Here is an 8189-nt window from a genome sequence, read left to right on the forward strand (position 1 = left end):
ACAGAGGAGAAAAGGAAAGGCTTACAGTGAACTTATTGCTATGGGTTACTCTCTCCTTCCTAGATGCATGCTGGAGAAAACACCAGACGAGAGAGTCAGAAAACTTGATTCTGGCTCTGGTTCCACCACTAGCTGCCCAGGGAAACTTGAACTTCTCAGGCTTCATTAATTTAGGTGAAATTGAGGCTGTGGCTATTTACTCTATCCATATCACAGAGTTATAAAATGAAGCGATGTGCTTCACATTTGGGCATGTAAATCACATATCACAAAATAAATATTGCTATTAACAGATGGATTCCAGGCTTGATTCTCTGAGGGGGGGATGTGATTTCCAGCTACCTCTATCAGAACATGGTTATGGGCTCTGGTTCTCAGCCACTAGTATCTTTCTTATTATAAGGATCCAAAGGCCAAGGTTTGAAGACATCAAATCCCATCCCTTGCAGAGAGCCTTGAACAGTGTGGGGTCCCAGAGCAACTTCCCATACTACTTCCACACAGTTCACCTTGCTCCCTGCCCCGATATTATCACCCAAGAAACAGTCATTCTTAGACAAAATAGATCCTCACAGCCTGATAGTGCACTCACTCTATCTAGTGCCCAGTGGCTCCCATCTCAACTGGCAGACCAAAACACATCCTGAGTCTCACAGCCAAGTCAGGTCTCATGTAAAACAGTAGAATGCATGGCTCTACCTGCTTTCTCCAGTGCCCCCTGTCATGAAAGGAACAGGGCTTACTAGCAGCCCTTATTTGACCCAGCAGCTTTAGCTCAGCCCCTCCAAATGTTCATTCCTTTCCTGATTCCTGCTTCATAGAGAAAGGAAACTGAGGAACAGCAGAAATGGGATTTCCCCCAGCTGTGACAACTCTTACCATCTGTGGTTCCCCAGGATCTAAGGTGGACTTCACTAAGAAATAGCAGCTCCCAGCCATGCTCTGGTAGCTCACACCTACAATCCTAGCAACCCAGGAAGCTGAGATCTGGAGCTCATGGTCCGATCCCAGCCCAGGCAGCAAAGAGTCCTTGAGACTCTTATCTCCAATTAACCCCCAGAAAACCAGAAGGGGTGCTGTGGCTCAAAGTGGTAGAGCATTAGCCTTGAGCAAAAAAGCTCAGGGATCATGGCCAAGCCCTGAGTTTGAACCCTACAACCAACAAAAAAAGAAAGAAATGACAGCTTTACTTCTCAGGACTGAGGTCTGGAACATGGCCCATGCTAGCCAGGTGGCTTTAATCCAGCTTAAGATCTCAAGATCTCAACATTGCTATCATGAGCTCCTATTGCCTCTGCACTGCTTATTTTGTACCAGTACTGGGGCTTTAACTCAATGCCTCTTATTCTCACTTGGCTTTTACACTCAAAGCAGGTACTCTACCATTTAAACCACACCTCCACTCACAGTCCTTTGCTGGTTAATTGGAGATCAAAGTCTTTCTGCCAAGATTGGTTCTGAACCATGATCCTCAGCATTCAGCCTCCTGAGTAGCTAGGATTGCAGGTGTGAGCCACCACCCCCAGGCTCTGCACCTTTTTAGATTACAAATCAACAAATGACAGAAAGTCTCCCTTTTCCTTTCCTTCCAACACCACCTACAGTCAATCAAAGGAGAGGAGCCATGGCGGCAAAGGAAGCTGAACTTCTTACCCTTTTGTTGACAGTCATATCCTATAGTCCAGGTTGGCTTAGGACTAGCAATCCTCCTACCTCAATCTCCAGTGTTGCTGGGATTACACAGACGCACAACATACCTGACTTAACTCTTAAGTCTCTACACCCTGCAAGTCTCCTGTGGTCTGATTAGGAGCCTGGAAACTAAGAACCAGGAAACTAAAGAAAAGTAACCATGGAGAAGGGGGTTCTGGGTGAGAGATGATCAGCCCAGGGCACCCCAGTTCCTGTGTTTCCATCTTGGAAGGATGAGCCTTCCTGCCACCACCCCAACCCGAGCTCATCATCTCCCTATGCCATCAGCCCGTTCCCCAGTTCAGACTCCCTCTCAGCTGCCAGCCGCTCAGCCCTGAGTTATTTACCTGCAGAGACAGTGAGGGAGCGCTTCATAATTAGCTGAGCCCCAGCGTGGGGGCTTTTTATGAGCAGCCACGCCCCCCACCACTCTCCGGTGTCCATAATTGAAATGACCCACACCAGTGATTAGATTAAGGGGCTGAAGAAGCTCAGCATGCCATCCTCCCCAGCTCCGGGCCTGTCGGGGAGGTGATGTAGTTAAGTTTGTGCTTCATTTGGCAGAGGCCATAAAGCGGGAATTGCAAGAGGCTTTCTGCAGAGACTGGAAGGCACTGCTGGGCGATGATGGGTAGACTCCGTGTCAGGTGACAGACTCCAAGCTTGAGAGAGATGGAGCCCTTTGCTCCCTGCACCTTCTCTTCCTCTCCTCCAGCCCAGGGCTGAGCTCCAAAGACCTGGGGCCCAGCTGAGCCTAGTAGGCTCATCAGCTGGCCTGGGGGTCACTGGGGCTCAGCCTGCATGCGCACAGCCAGCCCTCCATCAGGCCACATTCCCTGTCCCCTGTTTGTCCTCTTCAGCAAACTCCAGGCTGAGAGCAAAGGAATCCAAGGGCTCTTGGCTGTTCCGTTCTCCTGCCTCAGTAGCCAGTGGTGCCTTCTGAGCTTCCTGTTCGTCTGATTGCCCTGGCCCATCCTTACCCGATGGGGTCTTTTGAGCACCAAAATGTAATTTAGCCAAGTGGCTAAGTTTAGTTAAGTTTCCTCTTGCTCCTTCCCCTTCTACTATCTAACCATACTGCCCGGAGGGTCCCTCACTGCTGTGATGTTTCTCCAAAAGCATCTTCTGGACACTTCTGTACTCAGTGAAGAACTTTTTACTGGCCTCGATTTCTACATAGGTTGAGTTAGCCCACCACTGAGCACGAACTCGCTCCAGGGGTCGGGAGGTACAGAGACGGCGGCACAATGCCACAAGGAGCACACCTTGCTACCAAGGCAGCTGGGCCCCAGCCACCTGCCAATCACTGCACTCCACTCCGTAATCTCCCCCCCCCCCCATAATCAGAGCAGTCAAGTAGTGCAGCTGGGCCGCTGAATTATAGGCTATGGGCAGATGGCAGAGACGGCTCTGTTGCGCCGTCCAAGGAGAGAGAGAAATGAGGGTGAATCAACATCCCCCCCTCCTTTCCTGCAGCACATGACATCAGACACCCTTTGTCCAAGAGTCATTCCCTGCCCTGCTCTGGACAAACTTTTAGGACCCCCTAAGTCACCGCCATTGTATCTCCAGGGACCTTCTGCCTAGAGGGTCTCAGTCACAATTCTCTGACCTGGAGGCTGGAACTTCCTTTCACAGACTGGCCTCTGATGGATGCACCCTGCTTGTTCACCAGACTCCTCTCCTCTCCCCAGTTCTGGGACGATCAGGTGGAGTGAGGATGGGTAGCCATTCTCCCTGTATCTCCCACATCTGGTACCAAAGCTGACAGGAGCAGAGCACAGAGGTCTAGCAGAAGAAACATCCACCCCAGCTTTCCTGAAGGGCAGCCAGCCAGCCATGGATGAAGGGCCCAGTTGCTATCGAAACACTGAATTCTGAGGAGTGGAAGAGAGAGAGAGACACCCAGGGGACAGGGCAAGCTGTTATGGTCACCGTTCCTGACTCCCAGAGGTGTCTGTGTGCCCGGCAGAGGCGCCAGGACTCAGAACTGACATCCCATCCTTCGACCCGGGCTGTAGCCTGCCCTGCTGTCCTCGCCGCTGTGTCTCAGCTCTGGTTCCTGGGAGGGATGAAAGCTCTCTTCATCTCCTAGACCCATTATGTGATATTTCAAACACCCATTAGGTTTTATGGGGCTTCTTTTTTTTTTTTTTTTTTTAGTCTAGAGCTACAGGAGATAGTTCTGGGGCTGCACTCCAGGCTTAGGTGGCTCGTGCAGCCTGAGGATCAACCCCACCTTCCCTGTCCCAGTGCCTTTCTGCCACCTTGCCAACATTCTTCCTGTTCCCCTGTGCTTTTGGAGGGCACTGGGGAGAACCTGGTCTGGTCGAGTTGGTTTTACAGGCCTGGAGTCCCTGGATATCTGCTGCCGTGGGAATATATGTGCATGTGCGTGCGTGCGTGCGTGCATGTGTGTGTGTGTGTGTGTGTGTGTGTGTGTGTGTGTGTGTGTGTGTGTACAGTGAGGTTGTGCAAAGGAGACTATATTTGTGATAATGATAAAGGTGGTCATGATCATGTTTGCTACACAAACCTGCTACCTACAGGACACACTCAACCTGTCATGAATTATCATCACGTCTCAGTCCTTGTGATAATTTTTTTTTTTTTTTTGCTCAAGGTTAGCACTCTAACACGTGAGCCATACCTCCACTTCCAGCTTTTAGTGATTAGTTGAAGATAAAGAGTCTCAGGCAAGCCGGGCACCAGAGGCTCATGCCTATAATCCTTGCTACTCAGGAGGTGGAGATCTGAGGATCATGGTTTAAAGCCAGCCTGGGCAAGAAAGTCCATGAGACTCTTATCTCCAATTAACCACCAGAAAACCAGAAGTGGCACTGTGGCTCAAGTGGTAGAGTGCTCAAAAAAAAAACCCAACAACTAAGAATCTCAGGAAGTGGATACTATGTATACAACTTGCAGGGTGCAGATGGGAGGGAAAAACCGGGAGAGACCTAGGGAAGGACATGATCCAAAAAGAAATGTACTCATTACCTGACTTACCCCTTATATACATCACCTTTAGAATAAAAAATTTTAATTTTTTTAAGAAAATAAAAGAATCTCAGGGGCTTTATTGTCAAGCTGGCCTTGAACTGTGATCCTCAAATCTCAGCCTCTTGAGTAGTTAGGATTGCAGGTATAAGCTACCAGTGCCCAGCATAATAATCTTGTATGAGGATAAATTCACAAGCACAGATACAGATTAAGAAGCTTGCCTATCATCATACAACGAGAAGGTGAAAGAGTTGAGTCTGACCTCAGGATTGTCTGTTTTAACATCTAGTAGTTTTAATAAATACCTTCCTCTGAGAGGACCGAGGTGATGCCCCTTCTATCTCCAGGTTGCTGCAGAGGTTTTGAATGAGCTCCTGTGAAATGCAAGGTGCAAACAGGAGGGTTTATCAGTCCAGTACTGGGCTTCCCTCGAGGTCATCCCCTGCTGGGAAAGAGGCCCCTGCCCAGTTTTAACATGCACACACCTACCTTAGGTATGACTCCTAAGGACTCCAGGGCTCCTCTGCTCAGACTGCAGGGAAGCCAAGGAGGGAAGAGCAGGGAGAGGATTGAGAGGTGAGCTGGGTTGCCACAGATCAAGCTGGCCTGAGCATGCTGTCAGGCCAGCCTGGCAAAGACTGGCATTCTGGAGTCCTTGACAAGCTGGCTGATCTGTGAAAGCAGTACGGCTGGCTGGTGAGCAGACAGAGAAGAAAAGATGGAGGTTTATAAGGGGATTATGTGCTAGCTCTGGGCAACTCTTCAAGGCAGATAAAGAGAAATAACAGAGAGAGAATCATCCAGCCCTAAATTCAAATCCCGGCTCTACTATTTAAGGGCTTCAGGACCCTGGATGTGTTATATAACTTCTCAGAGCTTCAGGTTATTCAACTGTAAAATAAGGCTGTCAAGGGGAAAAAAATTAAAATGGTATAGCATCGATTCGGGGTACTAATGCAGCTGAACCTTATGTAGGCTTTACCCCATGAGAGCTGACCTTTGAAACACTGCTAACCTCTGCTGACCTTCTGCACAACAGACCCCCCTCCCCTCAGACTACCCAGAGACTGAGACTACCTTTCTGAGACTACCACTTGACTTTTGCCAACTACGGTGATAAATCCTGTCTAACAAATGATGCTGGGCTGGGAAGGTGGCTCAGTGGTAGAGTGCTTGCCTTGCTTGCATGAAGCCCTGGGTTCAATTCCTCAGCACTGCATAAGCCAAAAAAGCTGGAAATGGCACCGTGGCTCAAATGGTAGAGCGCTTGCCTTGAGCTGAAGAGCTGAGGGACAACACCCAGGCCCAGAGTTCAGGCCCCACGACTGACAAAAAAAAAAAAAAAAGATGCCATTTCTATCTCTTTCATGATTTAAAACTATAAACACAGCCATTGGTTTGTAAATTTTTTTTAAAAAAGCCAAACGCTATGCATATTTTCAAGATGTCTGAAAGCTGTGGTTTCCCAGACTGTAACTCTAATTAGTCCTTGATAAATGCAATTCTCTTTGTTCTCAAGTAGGTTGAGTTTATTCCAGGTCAAAGAGGATAATGCTGCCAGCATGTAAAATGAAGACTCTGGGGACACAGTGAAAGACATATAATGGTTAGCCAAACATTCACCTTCCTTCCCTTTCCAGTGCTCTGCCAGCCCCTGCCAGCTAGAGAACGCTAGGCGATGAACTGATTACCCTTTAAAATAATTACAGGAATGGTAACAAGATGGAGGACAGCTTCGATGTGCTGAGCATCTTCTGTGTGACGGGACAGCACTAAGAATCTTACCCAGATAAGCTTACGGCGTCCTTCCCAACACTTGCGACCCATCCCCTGCTTCCCTCCTCCCAAGCTCTGCAGAGATTGACTGGCGTGTTCCAGGCCACATAAATAGAAAATGGCATAGGTGATGCTAGAACAAGATGAAGCAGGCCAGGCCAGGCTTATTTGGGTAACGAGGACCCCAGATCTCAGCGGCTTATGACAGCATGCTGTGGACATCTGGTGGCATCCTTCCTGCCCCAGTTCACGGGTTTCCTGTGAGAGTAGAGGGCTCACCAAAGTGCGGGTGAATGTAACCGGCTGTCCCTACCTATTGTCCCTTTTCCTAATGATGTTCCTTCCTTCCTTCATTCATTCATGCGCCCAATGAATATTTGTCGAGCAGCTGCTATGAGACCAGCCCTCTTCTAGATTCTAAGCTGTCAACCACTCACACAACGGGCAAAATAAAACCCCTGCCTGTGGAGCTTCTATTCTAGAGGAGGGAGAGAGATAATAAACTATATAGATGTTGGATGGTGACAAGTGCTGAGGAAAGGGAATATGGAGGAAGATGGGGGAGGGGACGGGTCTCATCCAGAGGGGGTCAGAGGAGGTCACAATGAGATGGTGATGATTGAGGAAGATAATGGTGGCTGCTGGAGTCACATTCAAGCAGGTTCCTTGTCCTTCTTCTCAAGCTTCACCCTTGGGTCATTTGAACCAGCTGCTCAGGAATAATCCTCTTTGGGTTGTATTACTTATTTAATTCTCTTAGAGTGCCAACGATCCTAATTACTAGGTCATTGATTTATTTATTCATTCACCTCTAGATCACTATGCCATATCTCATTTAGGCAGGTTGGATAGGCCCAACTTCCCTGTGAGGAAAACGAAGTTTGACACTCTAGCCATTGATGATGTTCATGTGTTGGTGAAACTTAATTACCACCCCCACCACACACCCATGATAGCATTAGGACGTGGGACCTTTGGAAAGGGACTAGGTCATGAAATCAAATGCTCACACACTGTGTTGCTGCTTAGGGTTGTGAACCAATCCTTGTCACCTTCAGAGGTCCCTAAATATCTGAGAGCCACGATTACCTCATGGCTACCTCAGAGAGCTATGAGTTCAGACAGAACCGTCATGAGAGCCCATTGTGCAAACCACCGTGTTGTATTTTAGTGGATGTTTTTCTTTTTCTCCAGGACAAAAGGAAATGACTCAAATGGTACCAAGTGCAATTAAAGTTGGATATTAGCAGGAACTTTGTTTTGGAATTCCAAAGTGAGTTTGAAGGTCTCTATCTTTGAAAATCTCTCAGAAAATACTAATTATAATACATTAAGCCTCTATTCTTCCTGGAAGTAGGGGATAGATCTGATGGGCTCTCCAGGCTCTCTAGAAATTAGAATTTCAAGTAAGAGAGAAATGGAGAAATGAAGTCAGGCTACCTTCTACATCCCCCCCCCCCCGCCACCCCTCTCCCCCCTCCCTCCTTCCCGCCTCTTCCCCAGGCCCTGTTCTGGAATGGCCAGATGGTTGAAGAGCTACACCTAAGGAGGAAGATGCTCTCTGTGGTTCCTTTCTCCCTGGACTTCATTCTCTTCAGTTAGAGAGAAGTTTAACCCAAATGACCTTTTGTTCTGGGGTGACCAAATGGCCTAAGGACCCATTTAAATCCTGGCCTTTCTTTCCATCTTGATAATTTTAGATGTGCTTGCCCAAATAGCCT

The sequence above is a fragment of the Dipodomys spectabilis genome, unplaced genomic scaffold, assembly GCF_019054845.1.
Source record: "Dipodomys spectabilis isolate Male_0828 unplaced genomic scaffold, ASM1905484v1 ptg000076l, whole genome shotgun sequence".
NCBI classification, from domain to species: domain Eukaryota; kingdom Metazoa; phylum Chordata; class Mammalia; order Rodentia; family Heteromyidae; genus Dipodomys; species Dipodomys spectabilis.